Source organism: Myotis nattereri (genome assembly GCF_964212035.1).
Source record: "Myotis nattereri genome assembly, chromosome: 19".
Taxonomy (NCBI): domain Eukaryota; kingdom Metazoa; phylum Chordata; class Mammalia; order Chiroptera; family Vespertilionidae; genus Myotis; species Myotis nattereri.
In genome coordinates this window covers 1,477,253-1,485,101 of record NC_138095.1, presented here as the reverse complement: position 1 = coordinate 1,485,101, position 7,849 = coordinate 1,477,253, and the positions used below count along the sequence as shown (strand labels likewise).

Below are 7,849 nucleotides of genomic sequence, written 5' to 3'. Positions count from 1 at the left end.
TACATTTCGCTCCATGCAGATTACCTGCATTCCCACAATGGTACTTAAGAGTTGTTAATGTACATATGTTCTTTTTCTTTGTGTACACATTTAGTTTTATTGTAACAAAGCAACTTGTACACTTTTAACGTTTAAAACTCAGCATCATCTTTTCTTTCCAGTGAAACAAAAATAAAATTTAAAAATAAACTGAAACAAAATTACAATAGAGAAATGTCAATTCTGAATAAGATCCTACAGCAGCCGTGGGCAAACTACGGCCCGCGGGCCGGATCCGGCCCGTTTGAAATGAATAAAACTATTGAAATAAAAGACCGTACCCTTTTTTGTAATGATGTTTACTTTGAATTTATATTAGTTCACACAAACACTCCATCCATGCTTTTGTTCCGGCCCTCCGGTCCAGTTTAAGAACCCATTGTGGCCCTCGAGTCAAAAAGTTTGCCCACCCCTGTCCTACAGGGTCTGCTGATTCTCCCATCGAGTGGCAGGACTCACATCATCATTAGGAGAGACTTTTATTTTAAAAATTCCATCTTAGACTGCAAGGATGTCCATTAAACAACAATTAAACATGCCAAAGAAGGGGACATGTTGTCAAAATGCCCGCTTAACTCACCAAACGTCTCAGACCCACCCTTTGCTGACATTCTATAACCTCCCTCCCCCTTTCTAAATTTTTTTTCTTTTTTTAAACAAGAGAAAATAGACAGATACATGTTGGTAAATGCTAACTGTTCATATTCACATAGAGACACAGTGTAATCTCTGAGCCCAATATACAGAGAAAGGAGGAAAAAGCTAGAATTCTATGCACTACTACACAGGGGCCTAGCCACCTCCAGCTCCCAGCAGAGCTCAGGGAGCAAAGGTTTTCCTTTTTTCCCACAGAGCATGGTGGTGTTGGTTCCATTAAGTTTTTCTTGAGACAGGAAGGGATAGCAGTGAATTTGAAACAGAAAGGGACAAACATTCTTCTCCACTGTATTCTGCTCAAGGTACACGTCGCCCCCCAAAGAAGGTGAGAACCATGGTGTAAAGATGATGTAAACGAGAGAAGAGAGACCTCAAAAACAGGGCGACTGAGCACAAGGGGAGGGTGGAGAAAAAGAATAAATAGACTGCAACTTGCTCCCAGGGACTGGAGAAAATTAAAAAGGTTGGGATCCATCAGTGTTCATTAGTCATCTTCTCCTTCACCTTCCTCTCCTTCTTCCCCCTCCTCATCGTCTTCATCTTCGTCACCTTCATCCTCATCCCCTTCTTCATCAATATCTTCCAACCCTTCCTCTCCTCCTCCTCCTCCTCCTCCTCCTCCTCCTCCTCCTCCTCCTTCTCTTCTTCTTCTTCTTCTTCTTCTTCTTCTTCTTCTTCTTCTTCTTCTTCTTCTTCTTCTTCTTCTTCTTCGTCTTCGTCTTCTTCTTCTTCTTCCCCTTCCCCTTCTTCATCATCCATGTCAGGAACCAAGTAGTACTGTGATGGATTTGGCCAAATGTCATCTTTGATGACTTCTCCGAACTCATCTGCACCTGCATCCGAATGGTCAGTAACCAGGTAAAGAAGCTTTCTGGTTCCTCGTGCTGTCTCTTCCTGCTGGCGTTATTCTGTGTTTGACTTGAATGTTTCGTCAAATCCTTTCCAGATTTCCATTTGATTTCAGTGGACTTTGAAGATGGATTACCACTCTCATTCAGATGAAACTCTTTGGAGCGAACTTTATTTTCAAAGTAAGGATTTTCATCAAAATAAAAATCTATTCTGTAACCGGATTTAATATCTTCAAATTCTGTCCCTTCAACTCTTGTCAAATAATGCAGCGCCTCTTCCCCCTCTTCCCCAAGCAGTGCAGACACTTTTGGGTGGTTGACAAATGTTGTTACCCAAAAATGTGGGATTTTGACATCAATTCTGATTTCTTCTGAAAAAATGGTTGGCGGAGTTTGTTATACAGTGGGGCCTTGACTCATGAGTTTAATTTGTTCCTTGACGAAGCTCGTAACACAAATTACTCGTATGTCAAATCAAAAAGTGAACAAGTGAGACACGTGATGCTGGGCTGATGTTGTGGTGTTCACTGTGGCGTTCACTGTGACGTTCGCTGCACCAACCAGCGGTGGGGTATCTGAAGCTGGCTCATAACCTGAATTTTAGCTCGCAACTCAAAGCAAAAACTCGTTAGTCGGGACACTCGTAAGTCAAGGCCCCACTGTATTTCTGTTCTACTTTCAAAATCTCACTGGCTGCTCATTAAGTCTGTCTATTTCATTTTGTGCTTCATCAACATGTTCAATCGCTTCTTGCTACTCTTTTTCTCCCTTTGGCACATCCTGAGGGGTCGGCGTCTTCTCTGGCTTGGGAGCTGAGGCAGTTTTGGTTTCTTCGTTGGAGATGGGAGCGAGGACTGGCGTCTGGGAACCATGCTGTAAGGAAAGCCCGAGGAGCTGCTGTCCATATGTCTTTAATTTAATGTCTGGAATAGGTAACCATTAACTAACGTACAAAAGAGCATATGAGAACCCTCTCCCACACATTCTCTCCTACATACATACACCACCACTCCATTCTCCTCAAAGGCAGGCAATACTATTTTAAAAAACATATCCAACCAGAAATGCAGATATAAATAAATACACACATATGTCATCTTGATTCTGCATTTTGCTTTTATTTTTCAATTAACATTATATTTAAAAACATTTTCCCAAATAAGGGCATAGAAGCTTTCTTACTCTTGGTCAGGCTGCAGTTTCCATCGTGGGTGTGTCACCTCCATCCAGCAGGCTCCCCCGGCAGCATCCCCTTGTCTCTGTTCCTGCCATTGGGTGACGACGGCCTCAGAGGCTTGTGGTGCACAGTGATCAGTTCCAAAATTTGGTCTTATTAACAGATTCCTGACACTGATGCCTCTTCTTCTTCTTCCTCCTCCTCCTCCTCCTCCTCCTCCTCCTCCTCCTCCTCCTCCTCTTCTTCTTCTTCTTCTTCTTTTTATTGTTGAAAGTATTACATGGTTCCTCCTTTTCCCCCATTAATCTCTTCCAGCTGCTCCCATCCTCCCCCCACCCAAGGCCCTCACCATCCCTTTGTCTGTGTCCACGGGTTATGCATATATGCACACAAGTTCATTGGTTGATCTCTTCCCACCCACCCTCCCCTGCCTTCCCTCTGAGGTTCAACAGTCTGTTCATGCTTCTATGACTCAGTCTATTTTTGATCATCGGTTTATTTGGTTCATTAGATTCCACATATGAGATCACATGGTACTTATCTTTCTCTGACTGGCCTATTTCACTCAGCACAATGCTCTCCAGGTCCATCCATGCTGTTGCAAATGGTAAGTGTTCTTTCTTTTTTACTGCTGCGTAGTATTCCATGGTGTAGGTGTACCACAGGTTTTTAATCCACTCATCTACTGATGGGCACTGAGGCTGTTTCCAAGTCTTAACCATTGTAAATTGTGCTTCTATGAACATAGGGCTGCATATAATCTTCCTGATGAGTGTTTCGGGTTTCCACTATTATCTTCCTATTGAAGTTTTTCTGTTAGTGTACAATCGTGCAATATTAAACGCAAACAGACATATCCATGAAGGTGCTGGCTTGGGCATGTGGCCAGCATTTTTGGAACTTTATGTTCTGGGACTGCTAGAGGGATCCACAAGGGACAGTGGGGAGCTAGGGAGGGAGTAGAGAGATGTGATTAAAAATACAATTGGCTCTGTTGCATTTTTATAAAATTAATATTTATTGTTGAGATTATTGCAGAGGTCCCTTTGTTTTTCCCCCATAGCTCCCCTCCACCCAGTTCCCACCCCACCCCAGGCCCTTGCTACCCTATTGTCTGTGTCCATAGGTAATATATACATGCATATAAGATCTTTGTCTAATCTCTTCCTGGCCCCTCCCCCACAGCCTCTTCCCTCTGAGAATCATCAGTCTGTTCCATTTCTATGCCCCGATTCTATTCCATTCACCAGTTTATTCTGTTCATCAGATTTTTTATTCATTTGATTTTTAGATTCAATTGTTGACAGATATGTATTTGTTGCCACTTTGTTGTTCATATTTTTTATCTTTACTTTTTTCTTCTTCTTCCTCTGCTTAAAAAATACCCTTCAGCATTTCATGTAATACTGGTTTGGTGGTGATGAACTCCTTTAGCTTTTTCTTGTCTGTGAAGCTCTTTATCTGACCTTCAATTCTAAATCATAGCTTTGCTGGGTAGAGTAATCTTGGTTGTAGGTTCTTGCTATTCATCCCTTTGAATATTTCTTGCCACTCCCTTCTGGCCTGCATAGTTTCTGTTGAGGAATCAGCTGATGATCGTATGGGCACTCCCTTGTAGGTAACTAACTGCTTTTCTTTTGCTGCTTTTAAAACTCTCTCTGTCTTTGGCTCTTGGCATTTTAATTATGATGTGTCTTGGTTTGATACTCTTTGGATTCCTCTTGCTTGGGGTAATCTGTGCTTCCTGGATTTATAAGTCTATTTCTTTCACCAGGTAGGGGAAGTTTTCTGTCATTATTTCTTCCAATAGGTTTTCAATATCTTGCTCTCTCTCTTCTTCTGGCAACCCCATCATTCAGATATTGGTATGCCTGAAGTTGTCCCAGAGGCTCCTTACACTATCTTCATATTTTTGGATTCTTTTTGCTCTTCTGGTTGGGTGTTTTTTGCATCCTCATATTCGAAATAATTGATTTAATTCTTGGGATCCTCTAGTCTACTGTTGAATCCCAGTATATTATTCCTTATTTCAGTCAGTGTATGCTTAATTTCTGACTGATCCTTTTCCATTTTTTGGGCATTCTCACTAAGATCCTTGAAAGTCTCACTAAGTTCCTCAGAGATTTCTAGAAGATTATTGAGTAACCTTATAACTTTGGTTTTGAACTCTATATTCAGTAGTTTGCTTTCTTCCATTTGTGCCATATTTCTTTGTCTCTGAATTTTGGCTGCTTCCCTGTGTTTGTTTCTATGTATTGAGTAGCTGCTAAGTATCCTTGAGTTGATAGAGTGGCCTTGTGTAGTAGGTGTCCTATAGGGCTCATTGGCTCAGCCTCCCCAGTCACCTGGGTTGGAAACTCTAGGTCAGTGATGGCGAAACTTCTGAGCTCAGTGTGTCAGCATTTTGAAAAACCCTAACTTAACTCTGGTGCAGTGTCACATATAGAAATTTTTTGATATTTGCAACCATAGTAAAACAAAGATTATATATATTTTTTAAAATATATTTTATTGATTTTTTTAGACAAGAAGGGAGAGAGACAGAGAGCTAGAAACAATGATGAGAGAGAAACATCGATCAGCTGCCTCCTGCACATCTCCCACTGGGGATGTGCCCGCAACCAAGGTACATGCCCTTGACCGGAATCAAACCTGGGACCTTTCAGTCCGCAGGCCAACGCTCTATCCACTGAGCCACACCAGTTTCGGCAGATTTATATTTTTGATATTTATTTTATATATTTAAATGCCATTTAACAAAGAAAAATCAACCAAAAACATGAGTTCGCGTGTCACCTCTGACACACGTGTCATAGGTTCGCCATCACTGCTCTACGTGCACCCCTTTGTGGGCTTTGTGCACAGTCTTGTTGTAGTTGAGCCTTAACTGTTGTTGGTGACACTGGGAGGAATTGACCTCCAGGCCAATTGGCTGTGAGGACCAGCTGCTACTATAGTGAGAGAGCTGCTGTGCAGGAGACACCCTTATGGGGCAGGACTTGCTTCAGTGGGGCTTTGGTGCTCACTGAGTCTGCCCCTTGAGTGTGTCACTTATGGATGTGTAGAGTTGTAATCTGGTATGGTCTCACACTGACCACTGCGTACACTGGCTCTTGGGTCTCCAGGGAGGGGCAAAGTCAGCCATTGCCTGAGGCCACCCAGCAGGAACTACAGAGAGATCTTTAGATTCCTCCTCTTTGTATTGGGTTTGGAAGTGCCCAGACGAGGCCCAGCTGTGAAGCAAGGCCGGCTGCTGGTGGTGCAGGCCTTGGGCCTTTTATTGATAGATTTGGGGCTCCCTGACTCAGCTGCAGCTGGTTTGACAGAGATTTAAGCCTCAGAAAGGACAGGCCATTCATATGCAAAAGCCGCTGTGTACAGCTTGGGTGGGGTTGTAAATTGGGTGGGTCAGGTCCCAGGGAATCACCAAGGTGGAACAAACAGAAATGGCTGCCAGTCAGCCCTGCACCGGGGTGGTCCTAGCTCGGGAACAATGACCGCTGTGAGCACCTCCCGTCAGGGAGAAAGCCACCCCCAAATTCCTGTCCCGATGCCAAACAGTCCAGTTTCTTGTCTCATGTGTCTGGGTCCCCCAAACCTCGCCCGGCACTGGAGCTGAGAGGAAGCAGGAGCTCGTAAGTTCAGTTTGTTGTGCTAGCCTTTTAAGAGGAGCAGTTGGGTCTCCAGCAGCCTGTGTGTCACTCAGCCCCAGTCTGCCCTGGTTTTGACAGTCCAGAGTTCTTACTGCCCATAGGGACTTCTTTTCCAGCTCTGGGTGCCTGGGCAGGGGGTCTGGTGTGGGGCTGGGACCCCTTTCTCCACTGGGCGGCCTCCACAGAGGCAATCTCCTCTGATCCATGTGGGCGCTGGATCAGCCTGCTCCGCCGCGTCTGCTACTCCCACCAGCCTCAGCACGCTTTCTTCTTTACCTCTCTGGTTGTAGGACTTCCATTCAGCCAGCTTCCCAGTGGTTCTGGTGGTTGTTCTGTATTTTAGCTGTAATTTTGATGTGGTTGTGGGAGGCAGCAAGTACAGGCGTTTCCTACCCCGCCATCTTGGTTCTCCCAGCTCTGTTGCATTTTTTAAAGGGCTGTTGAGACCTGGTTAGGGGAAGTCTCTCCATATTTCACACTTGCTGGCTGTGTGCTGCTCCGGCCAGCTTCTGCTCTGGGGGGCTGGGAGGAAGCAGAGTTGGTGATCCTGTGATGTGGGCATTATAACAGGACAACTCAGAGTAGTCTAAATGCCAAAATCGCCATCCAAGGTTCAGGGAGGCCACCAGCTGTCTCTGCATTAATGCGGAGCTCTGAGGTGCACCAATCGTTTCCCAGTGCCAGCTGCTGCACTTGCTGCCTCAGAGTGCCCCTGGGTGTGTTGTCAAAAATTTGTTCCCGCCCTGGTGGCTTTGGCTCAGTGGATAGAGCCTCAGGCTGTGGACTGAAGGGTCCTGGGTTAGATTCTGGACAAGGCACATGCTAGGGTTGCGGGCTCGATCCCCAGCAGAGGCCATGCAGGAGGCATCCGACCAATGATTCTCCCTCATCATTGATGCTTCCAATTCTTGTTCCTCTCCCTTCCTCCTGAAATCAATTTAAAAAAATTGCCGCCCTAACTTGTTCGGCTCACTGGATAGACCAGCAGTGGGCAAACTATGGCCCGCGGGCTGGATCCGGCCCGTTTGAAATGAATAAAACTATTGAAAAAAAAGACCATACCCTTTTATGTAATGATGTTTACTTTGAATTTATATTAGTTCACACAAACACTCCATCCATGCTTTTGTTCCGGCCCTCCGGTCCAGTTTAAGAACCCATTGTGGCCCTCGAGTCAAAAAGTTTGCCCACCCCTGGGATAGAACATCAGCCTGCGGATTGAGGGGTCCCAGTTTCAATTCCAGTCAAGGGCACATGCCCGGGTTGTGGGCTCGATCCCCAGTAGGGGGCGTGCAAGAGGCAGCTGATCCACGATTCTCTCTCTTCATTGATGTTTCTATCTTTCTCTCCCTCTCCCTTCCTCTCTGATCAATAAAAATATATTTTTAAAATTGCCTCCAGGCCACACCTCCATAGCCCCAGGAAGCAGCCTGGGAATCTGTAAGGAGCCTGCTGGGCAGCAGGGCACAGTC

At 45.0% G+C, this 7,849-nt stretch overlaps 1 pseudogene across 1 annotated transcript; it reads right to left on the bottom strand.

The window, feature by feature from the left end:
- Positions 1 to 1,180: 1,180 nt before the first annotated feature.
- Positions 1,181 to 2,419, bottom strand: LOC308535283 (protein SET-like; annotated as a pseudogene). Its single transcript has 3 exons — positions 2,208 to 2,419; positions 1,402 to 1,962; positions 1,181 to 1,288 (listed from the first exon to the last, which is right to left on the bottom strand). The product of its transcript is annotated as a protein SET-like (transcript).
- Between the last annotated feature and the right edge of the window lie 5,430 nt (positions 2,420 to 7,849).